This window comes from Globicephala melas, chromosome 4 (assembly GCF_963455315.2).
Source record: "Globicephala melas chromosome 4, mGloMel1.2, whole genome shotgun sequence".
Lineage (NCBI taxonomy): Eukaryota > Metazoa > Chordata > Mammalia > Artiodactyla > Delphinidae > Globicephala > Globicephala melas.
Window position 1 is genome coordinate 71,792,805 of NC_083317.1, and position 19,601 is coordinate 71,812,405.

At 38.9% G+C, this 19,601-nt stretch overlaps 1 long non-coding RNA gene across 1 annotated transcript in view; it reads left to right on the forward strand.

Moving 5' to 3' along the window:
• Positions 1 to 19,601, forward strand: part of LOC132597249 (uncharacterized) — a 62,234-nt gene that overhangs the window by 28,829 nt on the left and 13,804 nt on the right. The gene's annotated exons all lie outside the window — the stretch shown is intronic.

A 19,601-nucleotide genomic window follows, 5' to 3' on the forward strand; every position in this document is an offset into this window, starting at 1 on the left:
AACAATAATGAAAGTGCAGCACACGAAACTGGAAGGATGCAGCTAACGCTATACTTAGAAAAAAAATCAGTGAGTTCTGAGTATCCATCTCAAGATGTTAGAAAAAGCAAGTTAAACCTAAAGATAGTAGAATGAAGGAAATAATAAAGACTGGAGTAGGAACTAATGAAATAGTGATAGAAAACAAATTAATAGAATTATCAAAGGCAAATTTTGGTCCTTTGAAAAGGCTATTAATATTGAAAATCTCCTGACAAGACTAATAAGAGAGAAGCCAGATAGGCAAGTAACAGGATTGAAGGAGGGAACATCACTATACATGTAAACAAATATCAAAAAGTGAAGAGGATATTATAAACAAATTCTTGACAATAAATTTGAAAATCTATATGAACATCCAGGTTGCTTCATGTATCAAGTTTGTTCTTTTTTATTCTGAGTAGTATTCCCTGGTGTGAATATATCTCAGCTTGTTTAACCATTTACCTGTTAAAGGAATCTCAGCTGATTCCGGTTTGGGGCTATCACAAATAAAGTCACTATAAACATTTGTGTACAGGTTTTTATGTGAACACATATTTACATTTTTCTTGGATAAAGGCCCAGGAATGCACTGCTGGATCATACGGTAGTGGCATTTTTAGTTTTGTAAGAAACGGCCAAACTGTTTTCTAGAGTGGCTATAGCATTCTACATTCCCACCAGCAGTGGAGGAGAGATTCAGTTTCTCCATATCCTTACCAGCATTTGGTGTTTTCACTTTTTTTTTTTCTATTTTTTATTTTAGTCATTCTGACTGGTGTGTAAATCAATTAAAAAATGTCATTCGGGGGCTTCCCTGGTGGCGCAGTGGTTGAGAGTCCGCCTGCCGATGCAGGGGACGCGGGTTCGTGCCCCGGTCCGGGAGGATCCCACATGCCGCGGAGAGGCTGGGCCCGTGAGCCATGGCCGCTGGGCCTGCACGTCCGGAGCCTGTGCTCCACAACGGGAGAGGCCACAGCAGTGAGAGGCCCGCGTACCGCAAAAAAAAAAAAAAAAAAAGTCATTCGGGGCTTCCCTGGTGGCGCAGTGGTTAAGAGTCCACCTGCCGATGCAGGAGACACGGGTTCGTGCCCCGGTCCGGGAAGATCCCACATGCCGCGGAGCGGCTAGGCCTCTGAGCCATGGCTGCTGAGCCTGCGCGTCCGGATCCTGTGCTCCGCAACGGGAGAGGCCACAACAGTGAGAGGCCCGCGTATCGCAAAAACAAGAAAAAAAAATGTCATTCAGATTATCTAGTATTTTTGAAGGGTGAGTTGATCTGCAACATGTAAAATCTCTGTAATTGGTACTGAATCAGATATTTGAGGGATAGGACACAGGCATCTAGATATTTTAAAAATGTTAATTGGAGAATCTGAATTGCAGCCAAGATTATGATGATACCTTGGTCTCAGAAGACACAAGCTTTGAAGGAAAAGCCCTGTAAAGAAACAGCCTTTCCTTCCTTTCTTACTTCCTCCCTTCCTCCCTCCCTCTCCCTCCCTCCTCCCTTCTTCCCTCCCTCTCCCTCCCTCCCTCCCTTCTTCCCTCCCTCTCCCTCCCTCCCTCCCTTCTTCCCTCCCTCTCCCTCCCTTCTTCCCTCCCTCTCCCTCCCTTCTTCCCTCCCTTCTTTTTTTTTTTTTCCCCAAACATGGGATTTTTATGAAAGTGCTGTGGGCAACAAAAAAGAGACAAAATAGCAGTATACCCACTAAAATGTCTGTTCACCTCTGGTTTGACCTTTGATGGCAGTAGAAACATCAGACACCAAGAGGATTGTAACGTTAGGCTCCTGAGAAGCAGAAAGCCAGCACTGGAAGTCTCTTCAAGGGAAACATCAAATAGCTATTTCCAGTTGTGTCAAGCTTTACAAACAAGCTGAATCCGAGCTCTACAATTTTGCAAATAATTCCACGCAGAAGCCAATGGCACACACATTCCTGAGACTTTCATTGCAGTCGATAAGTTTGCTGTTGCTGTCAGCCTGTGCAATTTCCCTGATTAACTGCAAAAAGTGTTCTCCTTTATGAATGCTGTTCAGAAGAAAAACAGATATTGTAAAAGGAGACAAGGGCAGGTTCTGGAGCTTGAATTCTTGGTGATCTTAAATGATGGTGTATGAAAGAAAGAAAGAGGGAGAACAGTTTGATTTGCTGCAACTAGGTTGACCCAGAAAGGAGAAGAGCAGAAAAACTGCTTTGCCTAAGCAAACATGACATCAAGTCAGACAAGAGCAGCACTCACAATATCCAGTATTGAAAGCTCATTTAAAAAATATGTAGTCTGGGGGGCTTCCCTGGTGGCGCAGTGGTTGAGAGTCTGCCTGCCGATGCAGGGGACGCGGGTTCGTGCCCCGGTCCGGGAAGATCCCACATGCCGCAGAGCGGCTGGGCCCGTGAGCCATGGCCGCTGAGCCTGCGCGTCTGGAGCCTGTGCTCTGCAACGGGAGAGGCCACAACAGTGAGAGACCTGCATACCGCAAAAAAAATAATAATAAATAAATAAAAAATATGTAGTCTGGATCTGAAAGACATTTAAATGCCAGTAATAAGTCGTTGCTCAAAAAAAAGAAAAGAAAAACAGCCATATTAAATGATGGGAATGTCACAGACAATGAAAATATGTGGTAGGATAGTAGAGCTAAATGTTTCAGAAATATTAACAAGGACTCTATGACCCTGAAAATTACCATATTTTGGAAAATAATTTTTTAAGCTTTTGAAGATTCAAACTAGATTAATTTAATTTAATTAAAAAATTTTTTTTGTTGAAGTATAGTTGAATTACAATATTGTGTTAGTTTCAGGTGTACAGCAAAGTGATTCAATTATACATGCATATATATCTATTTTTAAAGATTCTTTTCCCTTATAGGTTATTACAAAACCGGATTAATTTTTAACGGGTCTACTTAGACCAAAAGAAAATTTTTAATTTGAATATCAAAATAATAAATGGTTACTTAGAGCCATGAAGAATTCCTTATTAACAAGAAAGAAAGAAAGAAAGAAAGAAAGAAAGAAAGAAAGAAAGAAAGAAAGAAAGAAAGAAAGAAAGAAAGAAAGAAAGAGAAAGAAAGAAAAGAAAAATAAGTTAGTTGATAAGGAGATGTACAATTGTCCCACTCAGAAAAGAACAAAAAATAATAAACTCAGGTAGTGATTAATAAATTAATTGATCAATTTGAGGCTATCAAAATCTCTGAGGACCCAGAAAAAGTTGCGGATTGTGTCTCTAGGGGGACCTGAATCTCTGCAGAGCAATGCAGGAAGGGAAAATATTGAAAATTCTAAGAACCAAAAAAGTAATCCCTCATGAAAAGCATTAGCATCAAGTAGAAAATTAGAATATGTTATTAGAAAGGGAGCAAGACTAAGAGTAAGAGATTTAAGGGAAACAAAAAGAAACAGAAGTGTCTGCTTAGTCCTCCCTCTGGCTTTGTTAACAGACTCTGAACCACCCCTGCCTCTCCAGTGGGATTCTGTCTTGTGCAACCAAAGAGTACTGACTAATAAGAGCAGCTGTGTGTCATTTTGGAGAACTGATGGTAATGACACCAGAAATGCTAGCCAGGGCAAGTCAGGGCAGATCAGGTCTAAGTAGTCAAACCTGTTCACCCTCTTGTGCTCCCTACCTGGATTTATGGCCTCAGGATCCACCCAGTCACTGAAACCAGAAATCTGGGCTTCCTTCTTGACTCCAGTACCTCATACTGATAATTTGACTAGTTTTCCTACCTGGCTACCTTAGAATTTATACTGAAAAGTTCTCTGTGCTCCTTCAGAACACCCTCTTCAGAACAAACTATGAGTTCTATCCTTGCTACTTCCCCACATTCCCCAGCAACATCATTGACTTAGTTGTAGTCTCACCTAGAAATGCTAAAAGTCACTCAAGAGGATCTTCAAGACTCTGTGTACAAGCCCATGCATTCAAGCTTGAGTACTGTCCACTTTTAAAAGAAAAAAAATTATTAGACTTCTATGAGTGATTATTATTTAATTATTATACCAAAATTATTTGTCCAAATCCATCATTAGGTATAAACTTCTTATAACTCTTACATAATTATAAAATCAAAACAAATCTACATATTGAATACAAACCAAATTACAACTAACTAAATTGTCAATATTAATTTATTATGATGGCTGATGCTGTTTTGCTGAAACTAAATCACCTGTAACATCATAGATTTGGTACTACCTGCTTTAGAGGAGATTCTTTTGCATTTGGCAAGTTGATACTACCTTGGGCAGAGTAATGACAATTACAAAACATTTCTGTAATTGAATTACTTCCATCACTTGGTGTATGCATTCTTAGTTTGTAGATTTTAGATTAAAAGAAACACAACACTCTGAATATTTACACCAGCCATGTATTTGAAACATTTTTAGATTTCATGAGTTCTTTTCAAGGCAAAGATACTCTATGACATTGACGACATATTTAAGATCATTTAAAAATCAAAATGGAGTAACTATGATTCAGGCGTCCAAAATGGAGCTGGGTGGCCATTGTGGATGTGGTTTCAGACATGTTCCTGCATCACTGAGAACCTGAACTTTCTGAACTGTATAAAACTCAAAGACACCACCAGCCATTTTCAAAACAATATCTACTAGCAGCTGCTAGATGCAACCTTGTAGTTTCAAAGTTCCCCACCCCTACTTAGCAACTATGTAATCATTTTGAACCGCAAACAATCCTTGCTTAACAAGCACCCTTACTTCCCGCCAGCTCCAATCCTAATTCTTTTTTTTTTTAATAAATTTATTTATTTATTTATTTTTGGCTGTGTTGGGTCTTCGTTGCTGTGCACGGGCTTTCTCTAGTTGTGGCGAGCAGGGGCTACTATTTGTTGTGGTGCGCAGGCTTCTCATTGCAGTGGTTTCTCTTGCGGAGCACGGGCTCTACGTGTGCAGGCTTCAGTAGTTGTAGCATGTGGACTCAGTAGTTGTTGCTCGCAGGCTCTAGAGCACAGGCTCAGTAGTTGTGGCGCACGGGCTTAGTTACTCCGCGGCATGTGGGATCTTCCCTGACCAGGGCTCGAACCCGTGTCCCCTGCATTGGCAGGCAGATTCTTAACTACCGCGCCACGAGGGAAGTCCCCAATCCTAATTCTTGACAAACAATTTATGTAAAGCTTCCTCCATTTTGTAGTCTGGTGGGACACAATTCAAGTACTTTCTTGGATTTGTGCTTCCCAGGCTGCAGTCCTAACAAATCCCAAATAAAAGCTTTTTGTTTTGTTTTGCCTCAACCAGGTCTCCATTCTTTGAATTTCTAGTTAACAACATGATTTAGAAGATACATTCTTTCCGTTACTTCTGCTACTGCTGTTGATGAGTGGAGTACTGATCATGGAACATTGGGAGAGTGTTTATTGACACATACTGAGTAACTCTTTTGGCTCTGGGGGGACCTGTGCCTGCTGAACAACCAATCAAAGTGTTTCTGTTGAACACATGCTCAGTTTAAACTCTTGTTTGTGCTATTATTTCTAACACAACTTTCAAACTAAAAAAGAAAGTGTGGAAAAAGTATGTGAAATCTAAGGGGAAAAAAGCCTAATTTTAAGTGAAAAATTAGTGATAACTCAAAGCAAGACAAACCTTAAAGTCATGAAAGCCTCAAACTTTCTATGTACAAGGACAATGGGTGGTAATAGGTTTGGAAAGGACACTAAGAAACTTGTCTTGAAAATGTACTTTATATAGCAAGCAATCTTTTTTAAAAAAAATCTGTTTTGAGATATAATTTACATACAATAAAGTTCAACAATTTTATTTATTTATTTATTGGCTATGCCACATGGCATGTGGGATCTTCCCTGACCAGGGATGGAGCAGGGATTGAACCCATACCCCCTGCATTGGGATCGTGGAGTCTTAACCACTGGACTGCCAGGGAAGTCCTCAATTTTAAAAGGTACAATTTGTTGAGTTTTGACAAATGTTTATAGTCATGTGACCCCCAACACAATCACGATAAACATCACAGAACATCACCCCTATCACCCCCAAAAGATCCCTCGTACTTCTTTGCAATCAATCCTATACCCACCTCTGACCTCTGGTAACCTCTGATCTGCCTTCTGCTTTGCCTCTTCTAGACCTTCATATAAGAATAATACAGTATTTTGTGTCTGGTTTCTTTCACATATCATAATGCTTTTGAAGTTTTGTTGCATGTATCAATAGTTTGTTCCTCTTACTTCTCAGTAATATTCTATGGTATGGACATACTACAATTTGTTTAAATAGTCACCAGTTGATGGGCATTTGGTTTGTTTTCAATTTGTCTATTTTGAATAAAGTAGCTATAAGCATTTGGGTAGAGATCTTTGTGTGGACCTAAGTTTTTATTTCTCTTGGGTAAATATCTAGGAATGGATTTGGTGGGTCATATGTAAATATGTTTGACTTCATAAAAACTGCCAAACTTTTTTTCCAAAGTGGCTGTTCCATTTTTCATTCTTAACAATGTAAGAGAGTTCCAGTTGCTCTGCATCCTATCTAACACCGTCAGTATTTTTTTTTTTTTTTTTGCGGTACACGGGCCTCTCACTGTCATGGCCTCTCCCGTTGCGGAGCACAGGTCCCGGACGCGCAGGCTCAGTGCCATGGCTCACGGGTCCAGCCGCTCCGCGGCATGTGGGATCCTCCCAGACCGAGGCACAAACCCGTGTCCCCTGCATTGGCAGGCGGACTCTCAACCACTGCGCCACCAGGGAAGCCCAACTGTCAGTATTTTTAATTTTAGCCATTCTAATGGGTGTGTATAGATATAACATTGTATTAATTTGTGTTTACCTAGTGACTATTGATGTCAGGTACCTTTTCATGTACTTATTAGCTATTTGTATATCCACTTCGGTGAGATGTCTCTTCAAATCATTTGTTCATTTTTTAATTGGACTGTTTGTCTTTTCATTACTTTGTAAGAGTATATTATATGTTGGTAAATCCTATAACAGATATGTGTTCTACAAATATTTTCTCCCAGTTTATGGCTTGCCTTTTCATTTTAATAGATTTTTTTTTTTTTTTTTGAAGAGCAGAAGTTTTCCATTTTGGTGAGGTCCAACTTGTCAATTTTTTTTCTTTTATGGTTCATGCTTTTTGTGTCCTAAGAAAGCTTTGTCTAACTCAAGGTCACAAAGATCTTTTTCTATGTTTCCTACCTTTTACAGTGTTAGCTCTTATGATCCATTATTTATGGTATGATGTACGGGTTGAGGTTCATTTTCTGGCATATGATATCCAATTGTTCCAGCAATATTTGTTGGAAAGACCCTAACTGGATTGTGGTCCATATTGGACCATGTTGGAAAGACCACATTGAATTACTTTGGTAACTCTGCTGAACATTTGTTTGCCATAAACGTGCAAGACAATAAGTGCATGAAAGGATGCTTAAGATCATTAGTCATTAGGGAAATGCAAATCAAATCTACAATGAAATACCAATTCACATCCACTCCGATGGCTACAATAAAAAGGAAAAAACAAATGTTGGTGAGGATGTGGAGAAATGGGAATCCTCATAATTTGCTGCTCAGAATATAAAATGTTGCAGTAACTTTGGAAAACAATCTGGCAGTTCTTCAAAATATTAAACACATAGTTACCATATGACCTAGAATTCCACTCCTAGGTATATACTTGTTCTCAGCAGCATTAATCATAGTAGCCCCAAAGTGGAAACTACCTTAAACATCGATCAGCTGATGAATAAACAAAATGGGATATATATATATATATATATATATATACACATACACACACACATGTGTGTGTTTGTATATATATATATATATATATATATACACATACACATACAATGGAATATTATTTGGCCATAAAAAGTAATGAGGTACTGATACATGCTATAACATGGATGAATCTTGGAAACATTATGCTAAGTGAAAGAAGCCAGTCACAAAGACCACATATATTATTACATTTATATGAAATGTCCAGAATTGGCAAATCTACAGAAATAGAAAGTAGATTAATGGTGCGAGTGGTGGTATAGGGGAAATGGGGAGTAAGTGCTAATGAGTACAGGGTTTCCTTTTGTGGGGGAGAGAAATTTTCTACAATTAGGTTGTGATGGTGATACAACCCTGTTCATTTATTAAAAACCATTGCATTGTACACTTTAATTGGGTGAATTATGTGGTATTGAATTATACCTTAATAGTGTTGCTTTAAAAATCCCCCTCAAAATTATTGATTTAAATTTTTTGTTCTCTAAAGCTATATTCTTGTTTCTACCAGTACCATAAAACAATTGTTATTTCCAGTGTTTGAAACAGCAGCTTCTCTCTTACACTGTTAAAATTTCTTCTAGTCACAAAACACACACAGGCACACTAAGATTAAAAAAAAAAGTTTAGTTTCACTGATGTGTCAATTACATAAGAAACAGCAAGCTAAAGTAAACAGAAAGTATAATGGAGAACTTGCAGACCACTGGGGATACAAACTCAGACCTTAGTTTCACTCTCTGGTTTTCCTCCTGCTACGTGGGTACCACCTGACTAGTGAGAATACGGAGGACTGCCGCTTCCCCAAACCCTTCGTGGTATAGGAGGACTTCAACCTCGTGACCTTCCAAATTCTCCTCGCATATCGTCCTGTATTTTTTATATTAGAAACAAAATTTTTCCATAGGTTTAATTCCTCCTTTCAAACAAGAGCATATAAAGGAATCAAGAAACAGTCAAGAAGGGAGGAAATTGCCATCACCTGTGTCTTTATAATTCACAGTGTCAGCATATGTCAGCATGTGCTATACTGTTTGCAGCTGAGTCTTTAGCTCCTGAACCTGAGACGTAGAGTTGGAATGCTTGTGAACACTTGGGCCAGCCTCAGAGCTTGGCTGAGAAAGGACTACAAGCTACAAGAAAGATGCTGGGCAGGTGGGGGTGCCATCTATTACTTTCTGTTTTCAGAGGGAGGGACAGAATTACAGAGAAGCCTCATCAGATGGCAAGATGAAGCCAGGATCCTGGGTCACAGAAGTTTACTTTAGTCCTTCAGACAAATATGTTCTGTTCAAATACCAATTTATTCAACTTTCCTTCTTTCATGAGTACACTACACTAAGCTACAGAAAAAAGGCTCTCCTCATCAGTCCATGGTTATATAACCCCCTGTATCTGGCATAATGATATTCTATCTTTTTTTAAAATTTATTTTTGTTATTGGAGTATAATTGCTTTACAATGTTGTGTTCATTTCTGCTGTACAATGAAATGAATCAACTATATGTATACATACATGCCCTCCCTCTTGGACCTCCCCTGCCCCATCCCACACATTTAGGTCATCACAGAGCACCAAGCTGAGCTCCCTGTTCTATACAGCATGTTCCCACTAGCTAGCTATTTTATACGTGGCAAACCTAATATCCCAATTCATCCCACCCTCCCCTCCCACCCCGTGACCACACATCCATTCTCTACGTCTGCATTTCTATTCCTGCCCTCCAAATAGGTTAATCTGTACCATTTTTCTAGATTCCACATATATGCATTAATATACGATATTTGTTTTTCTCTTTCTGACTTACTTCACTCTATATGACAGACGCTAGGTCCATCCACATCTCTACAAATGACCCATTTTCATTTCTTTTTATGGCTAAGTAATATTCCATTATATATACATACCACATCTTCTTTATCCATTCATCTGTTGATGGACATTTAGTTTATTTCCATGTCCTGGCTATTGCAAATAGTGCTTCGATGAACATTGGGGTACATGTGACTTTTTGAATTATGGTTTTCTCAAGGTATATGCCCAGTAGTGGGATTGTTGGGTCATATGGTAGTTCTATTTTTAGTTTTCTAAGGAAACTTCATACTGTTCTCCACAGTGACTGCATCAATTTATATTACCACCAACAGTGGAGGAGGGTTCCCTTTTCTCTGCACTCTCTCCAGCATTTATTGTTTGTAGATTTTTTGATGATGGCTATTCTGACTGGTGTGAGGTGATACCTCAATGTAGTTTTGACTTGCATATCTCTAATAATTAGTGATGTTGAGCAGCTTTTCATGTGCTTCTTGGCCATCTGTATGTCTTCTTTGGAGAAATGTCTATTTAGGTCTTCTGCCCATTTTTGGATTTGGTTCTTTGTTTTTTTAATATTGAGCTGCATGAGCTGTTTATATATTTTGGAGATAAATCCTTTGTCTGTTGATTCATTTGCAAATATTTTCTCCCATTCTGAGAGTTGCCTTTTCGTCTTCTTTGTAGTTTCCTTTGCTTTGCAAAAGCTTTTAAGTTTCCTTAGGTTCCATTTGTTTATTTTTGTTTTTATTTCCACTACTCTAGGAGGTGGATCAAAAAAGATCTTGCTGGCATTTATGTCAAAGACTGTTCTTCCTATGTTTTCCTCTAGGAGTTTTATAGTGTCCGGTTTTACATTTAGGTCTCTAATCCATTTTGAGTCTATTTTTGTGTATGGTGTTAGGGAGTGTTCTAATTTCGTTCTTTTACATGTAGCTGTATAGTTTTCCCAGCACCACTTATTGAAGAGACTGTCTTTTCTTCATTGTATATCCTTGCCTCCTTTGTCATAGATTAGCTGACCATAGGTGTGTGGCTTTATCTCTGGGCTTTCTATCCTGTTCCATTGATCTAATTTTCTGTTTTTGTGCCAGTACCATATTGTTTTGATTACTGTAGCTTTGTAGTATTGTCTGAAGTCCAGGAGCCTGATTCCTCCAGCTCCGTTTTTTTCCCTCAAGACTGCTTTGGCTATTCAGGGTCTTTTGTGTCTCCATACAAATTTTAAGATTTTTTGTTCTAGTTCTGTAAAAAAGGCTACTGGTAATTTGATAGGGATTGCATTGAATCTGTAGATTGCTTTGGGTAGTATAGTCATTTTCACAATATTGATTCTTCCAATCCAAGAACATGGTATATCTCTCCATCTGTTGCTATCATCTTTAATTTTTTTCATCAGTGTCTTATAGTTTTCTGCATACAGGTCTTTTTTCTCCCTAGATAGGTTTATTCCTAGGTATTCTATTATTTTTGTTGCAATAGTAAATGGGAGTGTTTCCTTAATTTCTCTTTCAGATTTTTCATCATTAGTATATAGGAATGCAAGAGATTTCTGTGCATTAATTTTGTATCTTGCAACTTTACCAAATTCATTGATTAGCTCTAGTAGTTTTCTGGTGGCATCTTTAGGATTCTCTATGTATAGTAACATGTCATCTGCAAACAGTGACAGTTTTACTTCTTCTTTTCCAATTTTTATTCATTTTATTTCTTTTCCTTCTCTGATTGCTGTGGCTAGGACTTCCAAAACTATATTGAATAGTAGTGGTGAGAGTGGACATCCTTGTCTTGTTCCTGATCTTAGAGGAAATGCTTCCAGTTTTTCACCATTGAGAATGATGCTGGCTGTGGGTTTGTTGTATATGCCCTTTCTTATGTTGAGGTAGATTCCTTCTATGCCCACTTTCTGGAGAGTTTTTATCATAAATGGGTGTTGAATTTTGTCAAAAGCTTTTTCTGCATCTATTGAGATGATCATATGGTTTTTATTCTTCAATTTGTTAATATGGTGTATCACATGGATTGATTTGAGTATACTGAAGAATCCTTGCATCCCTGGGATAAATTCCACTTGATCATGGTGTATGATCCTTTTAATGTGTTGTTGGATTCTGTTTGCTAGTATTTTGTTGAGGATTTTTGCATCTGTATTCATGAGTGATATTGGTCTGTAATTTTCTTTTTTTGTAGTATCTTTGTCTGGTTTTGGTATCAGGATGATGGTCACCTCATAGAATGAGTTTGGGAGTGTTCCTTCCTCTGCAAGTTATTGGAAAAGTTTGAGAAGGGTGAGTGTTAGCTCTTCTCTAAATGTTTGATAGAATTCATCTGTGAAGCCTTCTGGTCCTGGGCTTTTGTTTGCTGGAAGATTTTTAACCACAGTTTCAATTTCATTACTTGTGATTGGTCTGTTCATATTTTCTATTTCTTCCTGGTTCAGTCTTGGAAGGTAATACCTTTCTAAGAATTTGTCCATTTCTTCCAGGTTGTCCATTTTATAGGAATAGAGTTGCTTGTAGTAATCTTAGGATGCTTTGTATTTCTGTGATGTCTGTTGTAACTTCTCCTTTTTCATTTCTAATTTTATTGAGTCCTCTCCTCTTTTTATTGATGAGTCTGGCTAATGGTTTATCAATTTTATCTTCTCAAAGAACCAGCTTTTAGTTTTATTGATCTTTGCTATTGTTTTCTTTGTTTCTGTTTCATTTATTTCTGTTCCGATCTTTATGATTTCTGCTAACTTTGGGTTTTGTTTGTTCTTCTTTCTCTAGTTAGATGTAAGGTTAGATGTTTATTTGAGATTGTTCTTGTTTCTTAAGGTAGGCTTGTATTGCTATAAACTTCCTTCTTAGAACTGCTTTTGCTGCATCCCATAGGTTTTGGATCATCGTGTTTTCACTCATTTGTCTCTAGGTATTTTTTGATTTCCTCTTTCATTTCTTCAGTGATCACTTGGTTATTTAGTAACATATCATTTAGCCTCCACGTGTTTGTTTTTAACGTTTTTTCCCCTGTAATTGATTTCTCATCTCATAGCGTTGTGATCAGAAATGATGCTTGATATGATTTCAATTTTCTTAAATTTATTGCGGCTTGATTTGTGACCCAAGATGTGATCTATCTTGGAGAATGTTCTGTGCGTACTTGAGAAGAAAGTGTAATGTGCTGTTTTTGGATGGAATGTCCTATAAATATCAATTAAATCTATCTGGTCTATTGTGTCACTTAAAGCTTCTGTTTCTTTATTTATTTTCATTTTGGATGATCTGTCCATTGGTGTAAGTGAGGTTTTAAATTCCCCCACTATTACTGTGTTACTTTCGATTTCTTCTTTTATAGCTGTTAGCAGTTGCCTTATGTATCGAGGTGCTCCTATGTTGGGTGCATATATATTTATAATTGTTATATCTTCTTCTTGGATTGATATCTTGATCATTATGTACTGCCCTTCCTTGTTCTCTCATAACATTCTTTATTTTAAAGTCTATTTTATCTGATATGAGTATTGCTACCCCAGCTTTCTTTTGATTCCCATTTGCATGGAATATCTTTTTCCATGCCCTCACTTTCGGTCTGTATGTGTCCCTAGGTCTGAAGTGGGTCTCTTGTAGACAGCATATATATGGGTCTTGTTTTTGTATCCATTCAGCAAGCCTGTGTCTTTTGGTTGGAGCATTTAATCCATTCACGTTTAAGGTAATTATCGATATATATGTTCCTATGACCATTTTCTTAATTGTTTTGGGTTTGTTTTTGTAAGTCCTTTTCTTTTGTATTTCCTACTTAGAGAAGTTCCTTTAGCATTTGTTGTAGAGGTGGTTTGGTGGTGCTGAATTCTCTTAGCTTTTGCTTGTCTGTAAAGCTTTTGATTTCTCCATCAAATCTGAATGAGGTCCTTGTAGGGTAGAGTCATCTTGGTTGTAGGTTTTTCCCTTTCATCACTTTAAATATGTCATGCCACTCCCTTCTGGCTTGTAGAGTTTCTGCTGAGAAATCAGCTGTTAACCTCATGGGAGTTCCCTTGTATGTTATTTGTCGTTTTTCCTTTGCTGCTTTCAGTAATTTTTCTTTGTCTTTAATTTTTGCCAATTTGATTACTATGTGTCTCGGTGTGTTTCTCCTTGGGTTTCTCCTGCTCGGGACCCTCTGCACTTCCTCCACTTGGGTGGCTATTTCCTTTCCCATGTTAGGGAATTTTTCGACTATTAATCTCTTCAAATATTTTCTCGGGTCGTTTCTCTCTCTCCTCCTTCTGGGACCCCTATAATGCAAATGTTGTCGAGTTTAGTGTTGTCCCAGAGGTCTCTTAGGCTGTCTTCATTTCTTTTCATTCTTTTTTCTTTATTCTGTTCAGCAGCAGTGAATTCCACCATTCTGTCTTCCAGGTCACTTATCCATTCTTCTGCCTCAGTTATTCTGCTATTGATACCTTCTAGTGTATTTTTCATTTCAATTATTGTATTGTTCATCTCTGTTTATTTGTTCTTTAATTCTTCTAGCTCTTTGTTAAACATTTCTTGCATCTTCTCGATTTTTGCCTCTATTCTTTTTCCAAGGTCCTGGATCATCTTCAGTATCATTATTCTGAATTCTTTTTCTGGAAGGTTGCCTATCTCCACTTCATTTAGTTGTTTTTCTGGGGTTTTATCTTGTTCCTTCATCTGGTACATAGCCCTCTGCCTTTTCATCTTTTCTTTCTGTGAATGTGGTTTTTGTTCCACAGGCTGCAGGATTGTAGTTCTTCTTCTGCTGTCTGCCCTCTGTGTGGAAGCTTTTAAATTCGATGGAGTCCCACTGTCTTTTCTTTTGTTGTTTGTGGTTTTGGTCCAAAAAACCATTGTGAATACTGATATTGAGGAGCTTCCTCCCTCCTGTTGAGGAGGTCTTATGTTTAAATCTTTATGGTTTCAGGTCTTATGTTTAAGTCTTTCAAGTTAATTTCAAGTTGGTTTTTGTGAGTAGTGTAAGACAGGGGTAAAATTTCATTTTTCTGCATGTGGTTATCCAGGTTTCCCAACACCATTTGCTCAAGAAACTATCCTATCCCAACCTGATGTTCCTGGCTCACTTATCAAGTAATAGCTGACCATATATGTGGGAGTTTAATTCTGCACTATTTTCTTCCATTGGTCTGTGTGTCCATTTTTATGCCAGTACCATACTCGTTTAATTACTATAGCTTTGTTGTGTAGTCCCATATCAGGATGTGTGGTGGCTTTGTTTTTGTTTCTCAGGATTGCCTTAGCTATTTGGGTTTTTTTGTGGTGCCATACACATCTTAGGATTATTTTTTCTCTATTTGAAAAATGCCATTGGAATTTTGATAGGGATTACATTGAATCTACAGATGGCTGTGTGTAGCATGTTCATTTTAACAATATTAACTCTTCCATTCCATGCGGACATGTGTCCTTCCATTTGTTTGTCTTCTTCGATTTCTTTAAGCAAGGTCTTGTAGTTTTCATTTTACAGATCTTTCACTTTTTTGGTTTATTGATTCTTAGGTATTTTATTGTTTTGTTTTGCTTTTTTTTTTTTTCTGTATGCGGGCCTCTCACTGTTGTGGCCTCTCCCATTGCGGAGCACAGGCTCCGGACATGCAGGCCCAGCAGCCATGGCTCACGGGCCCAGCCGCTCCACGGCATGTGGGATCTTCCCGGACTGGGGCACGAACCCGTGTCCCCTGCATCGGCAGGCGGACTCTCAACCACTGCGCCACCAGGGAAGCCCCATTTTATTGTTTTGATCCTATTGTGAATGGGATAGTTTTATTCCTTTTCAGATGTTTCACTATTGGTGTATAGAAAAGCAACTCATTTCTGTGTATTCATTTTATACACTTCAACTTTACTGATTTTATTGAGTAGAATCAAATCTTTTAGTTGAGACTTTTATATCTTAATTTTTAATAAAATATTAACATTTGCATTTATCTAGCCACACATTGGTTTGTAACATGTTTAACCATCTTGTTCATAACAGAAAAATGCATTCAATTTTCAGGTTGCTACCTATTTGTGATCTGTTGTGTCAACATTTATAAGTCAGTAAGAATTGGGGGTTTTTTTGGGTTTTGTTTTTTGGCTACGTTCGGTCTTTGTTGCTGCACGCAGGCTCTCTAGTTGTGGCAAGTGGGGGCTACTCTTCGTTGCATTGCGCGGGCTTCTCATTGCGGTGGCTTCTCTTGTTGCGGGTGTGGGCTTCAGTAGTTGTAGCATGTGGGCTCAGTAGTTGCGGCACACAGACCCTAGAGAACATTGGCTTCAGTAGTTGCAGCACGTGGGCTCAGTAGTTGTGCATGGGCTCAGTAGTTGTGGTTCTTGGGCTCTAGAGTGCAGGCTCAGTAGTTATGGCGCATGTGCTTAGTTGCTCTGCAGCGTGTGGGATCTTCCCGTACGAGGGATTGAACCCATGTCCCCTGAATTGGCAGGCAGATTCTTAACCACTGTGCCACCAGGGAAGTCCCAATAAGAATTGTTTTTATTGATACTTGATCACTGCATGCTCTGGATGCTTCTTCATTCATTGCCTAGAATGATTATAGGAAAATCATGCTCAAGTGAACTTTGGGTCACTCTCCTCAAGCGTTTTTTATGGCTATAGAGAAGACGACCTGATGGAGGCTCTATTAAACCCCAGCCCAGTCCTTTCCTCCACCAAGGATACGAGGGTATGGCAGGGGCTCTCTCCAGGTATATGAGGGTTGTTCTGAATTTCTCCCATGTCCTCTACTGGGCCTAGATTAAATCCTGTTCCTCTAGTTGGAGTATGGCCCAGGTGGTGGTGGTGATAGGGTATTTTGTTCACTCCAGTTGAGACTCATGTCCTCACTCTTCAACAATGTCCCTTTTGCCTGAAAACTTAGTCTCTAAAATGAACCTTAGCCCAGAGGAAGGGGCAGTGTTCCCCACTGGGGATGTGCCACGGGAAGAGGGTTGGCTACAAGGGACACCTATCTCTGTTCAGACCCCAGACTAAGCCACAAGGTCCTTCTTGTTCCCTCTCATTTCCATAAGCCCTGCCCATGGCTGAGGGACCCATCTTCTGAAGTTCTGGCTGCCACCCTCTCTCACCACCAGACTTTAGTGCAGTAAGGATGATATTAGTCACAATTGGCTAGCTAAGGGCAAGAATGTGAATTATTGCTAAGTTTCTTGGGTATGAGATCAGTACTATGGTTACATATAAAAGTATCCTTTTTAGGAGATGCATGCTGATGTATTTTGAGGTCAAGTGTCATGGTACCTCACTTTCAAATAGTTCAGAAAACCAAATACACACACACAGCACATGTGCAGTATAGTACTCTGTTTTTCATTAATTCTTTGCTTGTAAATAGGAAAACTGAGGTCATGGGAGAGCTATTCATAGGCTAAGGCATCAGGATTATACATAATTCTGCCAGAGGGTGATTGATTAATCCTGAAGGTATTTCTGCTCTTGGAAGGGAGAAGCAACTGGGTGGGCACTGCATCAGCCTCAGGATTGTCTATCCTGGACCACAACTGATTGTAATTTGGAGAGAACATCAAATGTGAAATGATGAGCATGTCTGGGTGTTTGTGAATTGAGCACTGGTTGGGAGAGCCATGTTTAGTCCTGATAGCTGGTGTTAAAAATAACCTGAAGCATAACAAAGAAAGGGTTCAATCTGGTTGCCAGGCAACCCTGCTACTAGCTCCCTTCAGGTTGACCTTTATTGTTATTTTGTTCTATCCACATCTCTTAACATTTTCACCTTCTGAACCTCCCTTGATTCATCTAAGATTTAATGATTTTTTTGTGTGTGAGCTGGGTGGTTCAGGTCAGGCCAAACCACAAGCTCTGAAACTCAAAAGGCAGATCCTTGCCCCCAAGCATCTTACACTCTAATAAAGTATAAAGGTAAGTATACAATTATGTTCCTTTAACATAATCCTTTACTATTTGTAACTTATATCTACAAAGATCCTTTTACCAAATAAAGTAACATTTACAGGTTCCAGGGATTAGAACCTGAATCTTTGGGGCACATTTTCAGCCTTCTATAGATTGGGGACATTGGATGCCCACTTCTAAAGCGAGGCCACTTAAGTTCTTACTCAGTTATCTGAGGGGCCAGCTGACTAATCGAGCTAAGAATATTCAAAATAGTATCCTGGGAGTTCCCTGGCAGTCCACTGGTTAAGACTCTGTGCTTCCACTGCAGGGGGTGCAGGTTCAATCCCTGGCCAGGGAACTAAGATCCTGCATGCTGCATGGTGTGGTAAAAAACAAACACCCCCCCCCAAAAAAAACCCCCAAACCAAAATGGTACCCTGATTCTCTGTAAGCCCAGGCTGAGGCACTTTATTTTGCTTACTTTACCATTCTTCAAACTCTCATTAACTAAAGTAATCTGGGTGTATCTTATTGTTTGAAAATGGAAAGTCAAACTGTAGTAAAATGGCTGACCCAAGAAGGGTTCATTTTGCATATAATTTTCACACTGTAAATCTGCCAAAATCTCAATTGTTGGTTGTAGATCTTCGGGGACTATTAGTTCAGCCCATACTCCCCTTCCCTGAGAACTACCTCCCCACCTATGGGGGCCCCATTGGCAATGTTGATACTAAATGACAACACCCCCCTGATCAGAGCTGACTGGATCAGAGCTAGGCACTTGACGAAGTTAGACCAATCAGATTCTCTTCAGGGCCTTGGAACTTAGACACTACTCAGTTTCTGGAATTGAAATGGGTTGCTGATGTAGCCCTGGAAGGCCATTTTTTGTCAGGTGAAAGCCACTATGCAGAAAGAAGCAGAGACACGTGACCACAGGAACTCAGAGAGACAGAAAGGGTAGCTGCTCTGGTTTTTGATGGCTTCCCTGGTTAGAGATTTCCCCGGTTAGAAACGTAGAGCCAAGTGACATTTCTGTTCTGGGTTGAGAGAATTCTGCTCCTCCACTCCCCATAGTAAATTTCCCTTTTTGCTTAGGCAGTCTGAGTGGGTATCTGTTATTAGCAACAAAAAGAAGTTTAAAACTAATGTTTTAATCCTGGTTAGGGGGAGGGAGAGGGATGGACTGGGAGTTTAGGGTTGCAAACTATTACATTTAGCATGGATAAACAATAAGGTCCTACTGTGTAGCACAGGAAACTATACTCAATATCCTGTGATAAACCATAATGGAAAAGAATATATAAAAAAGTATGTATGTGTATAACTGAGTCACTTTGCTGTACAGCAGAGACTAGCACAACACTAAATCAACTATACTTCAATAAAATAAAAAAATCAATCCTGGTTTAAATACTTCTTACCTTGTTCCCATAACATTATTCAGGCTCAATAGCTAAGATGATGCTGTACTTGGGTAATTTTTCAAAAGATTCCTCTAAATCTCCAGCGATTGCCCATGATAATGAGTCTTTACTGACTTTTTAATAAATATTAGAATCACTGGATAAACACAGTATTATGACAATATTTTCATTTCATAAAACAGTGGCATGGAAAGGACCTTAGGGGATGTCTAATTCAACCCTTCGCTTTCAAGAAAGGAGATCAAGGCCCAGAATGGCCAAGAACTTTGCCCATTGCTGGGATTAGAAACTTGTTTCTGTCAATACTCAGGCCAAGGTCCTTGTCAATGAATTTTTTAGGGCCAAGATGGTATTCTCCTTGCTTTAAATTTTAAGTGACATCACTAAACAATATTTACTGACCACCCACTTAATTGGTCAGGACACTTTTAGTCACAAGTTAAAAAAAAAAAAAAAGGCTCCAGAAATAACTTGTTTCAGGCATGGCTGGTTCCAGGCTCAACATTACTGTGAGGATTCTCTCACTCCATCCCTAGGAAAGACTTTTCACAGGTGAGGCACCTATAAGACTCACATCCTTTCAGCTTAGCTACCTCAGCAGTACAATCCTGATTATCCTTGGATAATGAGTTACATGAGCCAATAAATTCCTTTTTATTCCCTTTATTCCCTTTATTCCCTTTATTCCTTTTTATTCCCTTTT